This window comes from Morone saxatilis, unplaced genomic scaffold (genome assembly GCF_004916995.1).
Source record: "Morone saxatilis isolate NCDOM2014 unplaced genomic scaffold, NCSU_SB_2.0 Contig3, whole genome shotgun sequence".
Taxonomy (NCBI): Eukaryota; Metazoa; Chordata; class Actinopteri; family Moronidae; genus Morone; species Morone saxatilis.
Genome location: NW_023339873.1, coordinates 2,281,919 through 2,288,869, shown reverse-complemented (window position 1 = coordinate 2,288,869; position 6,951 = coordinate 2,281,919). Strand labels below are relative to the sequence as shown.

The 6,951-nt window shown below is 42.4% G+C and overlaps 1 protein-coding gene across 1 annotated transcript in view; it reads left to right on the top strand.

The window, feature by feature from the left end:
- LOC118337238 (transcription factor IIIB 90 kDa subunit-like) overlaps nucleotides 1-6,951 on the top strand; it is a 119,705-nt gene that overhangs the window by 73,643 nt on the left and 39,111 nt on the right. The window lies entirely within an intron of this gene.

Genomic DNA, 6,951 nt, shown 5'->3' with positions numbered 1-6,951 from the left:
CCAGCCGCTCCTCCTCTGCCACTGGGGTCAAATCCACCCGGTTTTTTTTCTGTTTTTCTGGCTCGTGACGGTGGCTTCACTACATAATGATGAGGCGGCACTTCTCCTGTCGCCCAGAATAATCACCTGCGACAGGAGGACAGATGCTCAGTTTTGTGGGGAGATTTTTTCTCAACTCTTGTGGGATTTTTGCCTTTTTTTCCCTCCCCAAGATGCACCTTCTCTGCCAGGATTTGTCTCTGGCTGGTTGCCCCCCGCCCCCCGATCCCCCAGTCTCTTCACACAGACGATGCATTCACAAGACTGGGGGCGTGCTCGCAGCCTTTCAGACGAACTTAATGGGTTTTCTGCAGAGCGGAGAAAAGCTGAGAGGTTTTCCTCAGTTTGTTTGGTGTTGGTGGAAATTGGTTTCCTATGGCTCTGTTTTTAAACCCCTTTCAGTTAATGTTGGTTTTAGGTACCATCTTTAAGCTTTATAGAGGCAGCTGTTTAGTGATTAAGGGAACCCCCCCCCAGCGCGCCACCTCCCCTACGTTGTTCTGTGGTTTGTCATCTGGTTGCCGTTTGCTAGGCCTTAGTAAACCCCGTTCTGGGCTTTACGATAATTCACTGTATTTGGTCTCAGACCCACTGTGGGGTTCGATAAGTCTGCTTATTCATTGTTTATTTCTCTTTATGGCAGTTGGGAGCCTTTTCAGCGCCAGTTTCTCCTCAAGTCAAATCAAATGTATTTAAAAAACGCTCTTTGGCTAAGTGGGTCTGTCGCTCAACTCTCCATGGAGTGACAGGGGATGTAAACACAGATAAAAACAAGAGAACAAACACATTACAGACTCTAAGAATTCAGGCCAGTGTACAAAAAAACAGGTCATGGAAACAAATATGAAGCACAGAAACAGAAATTCACTTTAATGGAAACCCCTCAAGCACTTTCTCTGTCTAAGCTGCTGTCAAATTAATTGTGCTGGTGGTGAATTTCTGCTTTATTTGGAGTACAGCGTGTCCATTAATCCCAGGGGTTGTTGGTTAGATCTCCAGCTCCTCCTGTCCACGTGTGCTTGAGCAAGACGCTGAGCCACAAATGCCTTGATCCGCCATTGGTATGCTTTTCATTATTTAATGAACAACCAGCCAACTTTTCATTGGAAGTTTTTGTTATTTCAGACAACTGAAAAACAGAAACAGAAATTAAAACAGAGAAAAATAAAAACACAGACAGAAAAAGCATACAAAAACCATTACAGAAGAAACATGAAAAGTCCCGAAAAACTGAAAGACACCATTTAAAAAATTTTAATAAAAAAGAAAAACAGAAAAAACTCCCCCTGAAACTACAGGACAAAAGCAGAAACAGAAATACAAACTAACCCTGAAAACCTCGGTTTGCACCATAATCGACAGAGAAGCTCCGTCTCTCGGGATGAAAACCTCACACTCACACACTGACAGGATGATTGATGACACAAATTATGACACATTACATCGGTGCCCATTTAGAGGATGGTAATGTGATGCTTTATTGATCATTGTGGGGAAATTGCCTTTGTGTTCAAAACCCCTCCACAGAGAGGTCAGAGGTGAGCTTCAGCACAGTGAGGCTGGCAATGACAGTGTCTTGCTGGAGGACACTTCAGTAGAGCGTCTGTCTGCCTGATGAGGCTTTAATCTGCATCCTCCTGCTCAACCTCCATACAACGCTCAAGGACACTGAGAGCTCGAGTGACAAAATTAACTTCATAGTGAGTTTCAGCTCATTGAGAGGCTGTCTGGCCCACAAAGTTACCGTTTTAGTTCACTTTCACTGCTCTCATAGTGTCGTTTTCAGCTGTTTTCAGAGGAAAATCTGTAAAAACTCACTGTACACAAACTGCCCAGCACCAGATAACAACACAGTGAGAGAGTAACTGGTGAACTGGTGGAGCATTTAGCAGCTAAAGAGACGGATATTTCCCTCACGAGTTGGGGGAGACCAAAAACAGAGCTAAGAGAGATGAATGATAAGGTTGCTTCGTAACTGTTACCTAACAATATCAACTTAAAAGGCGAGGATGGGTCAATATTGAGTTCACAACCTGTTTCTGAGAGCCCAAAAATGTACGTTATTTTATATTATATTTTAACTGCAGGTTTATTAAGACCACCAAAGTACCAATTAAACTGTTTACCAATAATTTGTGCCAAATTCCATAGTTATTTTAGGAATATAACTTAAAGAACTGGGGCACTATAAAAACTTATTCTGCCATCACAGACTTGTAAAACGAAGCTTCACCAAAAATGTTTGACTGGATATGAACTAGTGCTAACAGAATTAGTAGATGAATCTGATTAGTCAACATTAACTGTTCCAGCTATGTAGTGCTGTGCCTGAACGAGCTAAGAGTCCATTCAACTACTGAATGTGCACTTTCCTTCTCCAGTGGGGCTAATACATCGGCGCACCTCTGAAGAGAGAGGAAAACGGTTCAAAAGTCGACTCATTAAGTGACTGATGATCACAAGAAATCATTAACAAAGGGTAGGACCTTGAGCCAACGGTTCCTCCATCCAAGTCAAACACAACTCATTTGAAAAAAAAAAAAAAAACAGAAGAAATCAATGTCAACTGTGAGCTTAGTCCAAAATTCAAAATAGTGAACTACTTCATGTGTGAACTTGCACAACGATGGCAGCTGTGTGAGGATTCCCAGTGTTTGAAGCTTTATATCTCCTGAATAGAATATCATGTCATTTGTAGATGTCACCTGACACTGTGGGAATGTTTATTATTCACCATTTTGACATTCTACAGATTAAACCACCAATTAATCAATAACATAGATAGCTATTTTAGTTGTCCTTAAGTCAAGTAAACAGATAGTTTGACAGAAATCAAAACTAAAAATGTGTCACGTTATTTGACCCCCCGGTATTTATCAAAGACAGAAGTTTGCAAGCAGCAGCCGTGATTACACAAAACCGATAACAACAGTGGACAACAGAGCTTGAGGGGCTGCTGGATTTGAGCCGCTCCAGTTGGCTAATGGCCGCTGCCAGAATGGCAAATCTCTTCCTTGGAAAGCCGACATGCTCCATGAATGAAAGACCATCTCCAGTTTCATGTTTTGGCTGTGATCTCTTTGAAGAGGGGCTTCACTGGGACAAGCCCTGTCTGCTGTTTTTTTTTTTTTTTAAGAATGGACGCTCTTTCCTGAAGTGTTCGACTGGTTTGAATTTTTAAAATCCATTCCTGTCTCGTCAATGAATCATTGATGGACATGGCTGTTGTGAATCATTCATCCCACACTTTCTTTCTTTTCCTGAATGGAAACTTGCTCCATCCATTCCTCCAGAAATCGCTGAACTCTGCACTTTGTCGCGCTGAATGCACAACAGTTTTCAACCCCTGCGGTTTTTCAGTTTTCAGTAGCTCTACCCACAAGCCATTAGGAACAAGAAAATGCCCCACGGCCTAGCGAGTAACAACATGGTGATAATCTCCCATTCTCTCATAGCATGTCAGTCGTAGCGCTGGAATGAAAAAAATCAGACGAAAGACAAAAAACGATCTCAAACAGCGACCGTTGAGCGCAGAATGGTCTCTTTCAGGCCGGCGGTCGAGGAGCAGACCGTTGCTCCGGCCCCTGAAAAGGTTGTTGTGCTGGTTATTGAAAAAGGGGAGAGGCCTGGTGTCAGGGAGACCTATGAAAGTGCAGGAGAAGGCCTGCTGACAGTGCAGCCATTGTGCCTTGTTTCGAGGCTTCGCTGAGGGGCTACACTGAGGCATTGTGCTGCTCCGGCCTCCCCTCCCTCTCCCGGTTCCTCCTCCAGGCTCCTTGCTGCTCCCAGTGCTCCGCTTGAGGGTTCGCTCTTGTAGATGCGGGCTCTCGCTTGGCGTCAGGCTCTGAAGATCAGCCTGGAGTTGTTCTCTCGTTCTCTTCCACTTTTCCCTCCGTCTGTTTCTCTTCATCTTTAATATTTCCTCCTCTTCTGTCTCTCTGAGCAGAGCTGGTTCTGACCTTTTAGTCAGACACTCGTTGACAGATCTTGTTTTGTACTTGAACTATCCAAAGTTTCTTGAGTACAACTCAAAATATTGATATCCGTGTTGTCTGGATCGTTTGTGTCTTGCTCATAAATTATTAATTTTGTTTTGTGAGATTAGCTAAGGCATCAACTTACACCTTTTGGTTCATTGCTTCATTATTTTGTCGTACGTGTTGAACTGAAGTTGAACTGAAGACAAAAATACAATCACGCTCATATGTACAGCAGAAATGATGTGATGTTCTCTGATCACATGGAAAATGATGCACACACCATTAATTATCGGATATCGGTAACATCTAAATAAACATAAACACGTAAAAACACCATGCAGGCTGGAAAATGATATTTTGAGGTAAAATGCCATGAATTTCTCAAATTAGGGGCATTAACACTCAATGTTATGTGTTCATCTCATTTTGATTTCTGTTGCTAAAACTGTGAGAAAACAGTTTGTGAACGCTGTTGTACCATAATGTTGCTCCGGACATCCATTTTTAATGTTTTAAAAGCTCTCTCCTTCAAATAAGAGGCTTAAGTTTGTTAACGGCCATTCTCCCTGCCATTCAAGCTCCTATTCTCCATTTCCATCCCCAGACGATTAGTAGGCTCTGAGATCTTTGAGGAATGTGTGTTTTGTGTTTTGCTACTGGAATACACGAGCGTTCATGTTTAGTCGCATTTTGGGAATCACTAACCTTGATCACAAAATCATGAGATCAAGCGAGAATCCAAACAACAATGCCGACGCTAACAAGGTTAGCGTAGAGGCTGCTAGCATTAGTTAATATCAGAAGAGAGTATTTCTTCATTGAAAGAACGCTGATCTGATTGGTTAAAGTTCGCCCTTAATAGACGGTGACAGACAGAAGGTTTATTCAATCACCTGCCAAGTATTTTATGAAAGTACCTAATGACTTCCCAGATGGTTCTGTGTAAAAAGCCATTTGGTGCAGTCTGTTAATACCGGCACTCCTTTCTGCCTTCGTTGGTGTAAATTGGTGTGGTGTAATCTGAAGATCTGTTCTCAGTTTCAGGCGATCATGTGTTTGTCTTCTTTCTCTAAAAACAGTCCTATTTTCTCCACCTTGCTCCCATCATCTCCTCTACTTTAGAAAAGAGCCCTCTCACTCTCTCTGTCTCTACCTTTTTTTTGAACCCATTTACCTCTCTACATCTTTCCTTCAGTGTCTCTTTATTGCTTTCTTGTTCTTTCCCCTCCATTTCCTCTCACTTTATTTCCCATCTTCTCTCTCTCTCCCCCAAGTTTGTCTCTGTGTTCTTCATGCCACATTTTTATCTGTTATTCTTTTCTCCCGACCTCCTTCTCTCTCTTCTCCGCCTGTCCTCTATTCTCTCACCTACTTTTCTAATCCTCGTTGTGTCTCGCAGTTAAAAGCCCTCAGCATCAGCTACAGGCCTGTTGTATCACTGTGCACCATCAGGTCTGCTCTCGCTTTGGGCTTTTGCAACTCGCTAACGAGTTCTTTGCCTTTCTTGTCCTCTCTGTGTTTTTTTTTTCCTCCCCGTTTTGTCTCTTTCATCTCTTCTCTTGATCTCTCCACTGAAGTGTTTGCACTTTACAAAACATGGTGTAAATTTGCCTCACTTTGCTCAGACAAGTTTGATCGCAGGACTTGAAAACGAGCAGCAGAATTGGTGTGACGACAGAGCAGCGAGGTTGATGGGACCACTTAGAGTAAACAGAAAGCCGCGAGGGTAAAAGTTAGAGCTATTACAAGCTGACATCTTACTGGACTTTGTTGTTTTTAAAGGTCAGAGAGGATTTTTTCCTCCCATTTATTCAAGATCACATGAACCCAAAGCTTGTAGATGTTTGGCTTCTTTTGGCCAACAGAGCTTCAGATAGTGTTAGTGGTCACTGGGCTTTCATAAGGTGTTCGATCTCGACCTGAGAGAACTTCTGTTACTGTATAATTAAAACTGAATTTAATTGTGAGTGGAATATTTGGGGGAGTAATTCACAAACCTTTTAGAGAAGCTTTTTACTGTAGAAAGAATATTTCTGACTTCCAGTTGAGGATGAGAAAAAACAGATTTGCTGACTTGTTGTTGGAATCTGTAAAAATGTAATGTTTAACATTTAATAATGTAATGTTTTATAATATTTGTAACATTGTAAAGATTTTATCAGGGATTGAAGGGTAAGGTCATCGTTTTTTTGTTTTTTTTGACAGGCATTCAGTGTTTGAATTGATTGAAACAGAAGGTATTTGTCATTGAACCATTACCTGCTCACTGTTTAGAAACGCAACCCTCTCATTTATTTCAATGAGACCGCTTTGCCGGGAGCGCGATGCCGATGTACAACAACACTTGGACAGATTGCTGATGCTGCGTTCACGTGGATTCAGGACAACGGTAGACTGCAAAACCTCATGTTAGTGGATGAGAGCAGGACTGTAAACTGAAGCGAGGCAGAGAATGCCGTCGAAAGTTTGAATATTTTTTACAGACACCAGATGTTACGTAGCTCGCAGCTATTGCAAATGTGTACTTGTTTCTTTAACTTTACTATATTTATAATCACCTCATGACCTCTTGGAAGTCTTCAGGTTAAATTCTCTTTCAGTTCAATTGTTTGTTGTCCTCTGTCGCTGCAGTAGCAGGTTTAGATTGACCACCATGCTCAGACTTCCTCCCTCGGTAGTAGCAGGCCTGCAACACTTCTCCCTCTCTCTTTTCTCTTGCCGTCTGTCCCTCTGTTATCTTGTCTTTGTCTCTTTTACGTCGCTCCATGTCAGCTTCATCCCTCCCTCCCCACTCTTCCACTCTGTATTCCTACTAACTCGACCCTTCAGGGGGACAAGAGAGCCCCCGCTGTCCCCAATGTACTGGACAGTCTTCAGTTCAGACGTCCCATGCACTCTTTCACTTTTGCTTCTTTCTTTTTCTACCCCCCCC